Here is a 4187-nt window from a genome sequence, read left to right as displayed (position 1 = left end):
GGCCCCGTTTTTGCTGCCGGCTCCGAGGGCTCGATGATGAAACAATTTACTATCAACCTGCTGCCACCTGGCTGTTTTTGGGGCTGAAAGTTTGCTGTCACCTCCCCCCCACGTGGGCACGTGTAACAAGCAGGAAAGGAAGATACAACAGGCTGCAGGTGTGAGCCAGTCCGCCGCGCTAATGGCCGCAGTGTAAACATGGCACAGAACTGCCGAACCGTAATGCGATACGCCATGAGCAGCTGTCAGCCAGCGTCGGTTGTCGTCGTGATGGTCCTCGTGACAGGCAAACACTCACGCAGCCGCCGCACACACGCCGAACAGCCGAAAGCACTTACGGCGCGATGCGGAGGTGCATCGGATCGGTGGGAAAAAAGGACAGTTGAGTTACAGCACGGCAGGCGGCAGGATGGAAACATCCTGACAGGATAAGACGGCACACACGGCACATCTTCGAAAGGGGCGCTTTGTGCAGTGGTGCAGCAACGGACAGAGCGCCCGGCTCGAAGGTGCGCTCGCCGTCCGTGAAACGAGGATCGCAAGGACAAGAAAAGCGGCACCAACCCAGGGCCCATTGCTGGTTCGCATCCATTATGCAGAGCGCTGCGCTGTGCCGTTTCTGCAGCGGCTCCCCGGTTCGTTACGATGCAGCAAGGGTCGGGCCGGAGGATTGTTAGCTGCAATCCGCATCGCGGCTCGCAGGCAGCCTCGCCGCGGCCAGATTGTTTTCGTCTTCATCCGCTCGGCGTCGTCGAACGCGCCATTTCATCTACTTTTATTTGCACAAACCACAGCGCCAGCCTTTGACTTGGCGCCAGTGCGGAAGCAACATTAACGCAACGCCAGGCCGCCAGGCCGCCAGGATCTGGTGCGAGCCTCCGCCTTCGTTCCGTCGACCCAACCACTGAGGCCGCTTCTTGGTGTGGTTTTGTTTTGAAATTTGAATAAACAAAATGCGAACCCGGATTAGGTTTGATGAAAATTGGGCCCTGGGGAAAATTGGGAAAATGTGGCCATCGGCAAGTCGGCAGAAGTAACGGCGGAACCGTGCAATGGCTGGCGCAGTCTGCGTACTGGTCGTTGCAGTACATTTAGGATTAATTTTGGCGAAAGCTTCATTCGGATGCAAGCCACGGAGCATGGCAAGCAAGCTGCTGCTGATAACTGCAGCTGAACTCTTTCCCGTTGGAAAACTCTTTCCCGGAAAATTTGCTCGAAGCTGGGGTTTACCGGGAATGCCAATTTTTTGCGCGAAATCCATTCGGAACATTGAAACGTTTTTCAGACGGAGGTGAGTTTCTGAAGTATGGCAAATGTTTCGAAGACGATGGCTTTTCAACACGTGGCCCCCGGGAGTCCGTAGAAGATCCGTTGGAAAAACACTACCTCCAATCGCACCCCAATAAAGGGTTATCGATTTTCAAGCTGATCAGTACAGTGATGGTCATCACACAAAATGGCCCCAAACGGTTTTCTGAGTCCTCAACTGAGGTTAAACGCAGCAAACCACTCCGACAGCGGCTCTTTTGTGGCCACAAATTCATGTTAAATCATAAAATAACATAGTCCTGGGGCCGCTACTGCTCTGCACAATTAAATTAGCATCGCCACAATCTACGGCTCGGCTTCGCGAAAAAAGACTCACAATGTGGTCCCCGACCGGAAAAACTCAATCCATTACCCGGAAGTTACACGGATCCATTATGGTTGAACGAAACGTAGGCCGTTGTCGGCCTCCCTCGGCCCTCGGTGTGATTCAATAAAATGCGCCAGACCTGAGCAAATTAAGCGCTTCAAACTTATCACTCCTTGGAAATTAGGCAAAAAAAACGGAAACTCCGGCGGGAGGGTGCGAGTGGATGTTATGTTCCTTCCCGTTGTCTGGCCTCCGGCGGGGCTAGGGACGGGAAGCGTAGTGCCCCCGGAAAACCCAGAGCAGAAAACCACCGAAAGTGGCCGAAACTTTGTCAATAAATTTAATTTACTTCCTCATCAATATGTTCCAGCAGCAGCAGCAGGAGCAGCACCAGCAGGATAAGAAGGAGGGCTACGTCGGTCCGGGTGGTTTAACCACAGCCACAGGGGGCGGCAGGACTCGTTTTAAAAATGAAAGCGAAAGAAAAAACGTGTCAGCTCCCGAGCTGGCTGGAATCTCTGACCTGATCAAGGGGCCGCGACCACCGTAAGAGACCGCCTCCGGGGGCAGCCTCGGTGTCTGTCGGTTTTTGACGATTTGTGTCCTGGGCGAGGAAAAGTTTTATTAAATTTCGTCTCGAAAATAAATCATTTAGGGTGCCCTTCGCACCCGAGCGGCGCGCTAGCGACGACGCAGTGGCGCACCGGAGCCGGGCGAGATTCTAGATTAAATTAAAGTTATGATGAGTTGATAAGCACTCTGGCCGCCGGCGCCACCGGGTGGCGGCGGCGCCCAGGACAGACGGCCGAGCCAGGCTGGGCTGGATTGATAGAAAATGGGATGGAAATGGCAAATTAATTTACACCCTTCGCCAAATTAATGTTACCTCGTAGCGCTCGTAGGGAAGGCTAAGAATGGTCCGCTCGCCCTTCCCTCGGAGGGATTCATTAAAACCTCATTATGCACCGGAGAACGGGCACTGTGGACGGGTACTTTTGGCCGTTCGCTCGTAGAGGGGCCCACAGTGCGCGACACGTGATGGAAACCTCCCGAAAAGGGCACCGCAGCCAGCACCGGATGACGAAATTGATTTACTTCAATCAGCAACAAATTGCTACTCGTGATGATGAAATCAATATTAAATTGCAGCCACCGTACGTTCTGCGCCGATCGCGGGAGAAGATATCGCGGGGACCAGCGCAGAGCGCATCCGGATCGGCGGATGCAGTTTGCGGGATCGAACGTGATGAACGTTAGCGCCCGAACAAACTCGGCGGATGGCGCTCCAAATTATGTGTCAACAATCTGTACGGAGCCCACCCCACCTCAACCCCGGCAACTCAACAACAACGGCAACGGACGTACCCCGGAAGTAGCAGCAAAGTGAAGTGAAGGGCCAAAAGTAAACTCGTCAATTAAAACCGGGCACCATTTACGAAGAAGAGCAGCCGAGCCGAGCCGCGCCGAGAGTCAAAAGTTTCGGAAACAGTTTGGCAATCGTTTGCCCTTTTTTAACCCCCGCCGGCCGACCGGCCGACCCGCGATGGCGGCTATTTTTTCCCGGCTGCCGCTGACGCTCCTCTAACGACCAAAACTCGTTAGCCGATTTCGCTTCACTCCGGCGGGCAAAGTTCGCGCTGCAACTCTTGCGCTCTGCCCGAGCGGCGACTCCCTGCTGTATCGAGGGGCGTCCGCTCCCACTCCTACATGTGTCGTACAAGTGTCACCGGAAAGAACTCTCGGGCTCGGCCCTCGGCAAGGAGGCGAAACTTGTACGCTGTGTGCGAGTTTTATCATCGTTGTCAAAAAATGTGCCGTCGCCCTATGTTCTCGCCCTTATCGCGCCGAGGCCGAGGTGTCGCCGGCGCCGGCTGAGATACTCGATACGAAGCTCGGAGTTCGCCCGAAAGGCACACTATTTTTTTTTGTTGCCTCGGCACACCATTCATTGGGATTGCCAGCGGGAAAGTTTTTCGATATAAGCCGGGCAGCCGGGGCCGGGGAGGGGCCCAGCACTGCCTTGTCGCCGGTCGCCATTATGCCGAGACTGCAGTGCGATCGGATGCAAGTCGGATGCTTTTGAACTGTGCACAACCTTTCGCAAATTAACTCGCTCGCCGTGAGCCACCAGGCGGCTCCATCGGCCACGGGCCACCAGGCGCCTCCATTGCGTTGCGACCGGGCTCGGATTTGAATAGCCCCGGCGCACGGGGCGCTAGACGACGGACTTCCCACACTCATTATCTACATCTAGATGAAGTGATGTCCTGCCCTGCCCTGCCCGGTCCCGGACCTGAGAGCGTGAGTTCGCAAAACTTGTCCAACTTCGGCCCGGCCCGGCCCGCCCGTCACAACCGCCTGTAGAATGGAGTACACAAACACACCCTTTTCGGTCGTCTGGTCCCGGGGCTCGAAATTTGAATTTCATTAGATAAAGATGCGATAAATGATAAACTTTTGTAATTATATTAAACAAATTCTGCCAAACAAACTGCTGCTGGTGCTGTCGGGACTGCTTCGTATGCCGTTCATGATCCTTCCCGAAAGTTTT

This window comes from Anopheles bellator, chromosome 2 (assembly GCF_943735745.2).
Source record: "Anopheles bellator chromosome 2, idAnoBellAS_SP24_06.2, whole genome shotgun sequence".
Taxonomy (NCBI): Eukaryota; Metazoa; Arthropoda; class Insecta; order Diptera; family Culicidae; genus Anopheles; species Anopheles bellator.
This window is presented reverse-complemented; position numbering follows the sequence as displayed.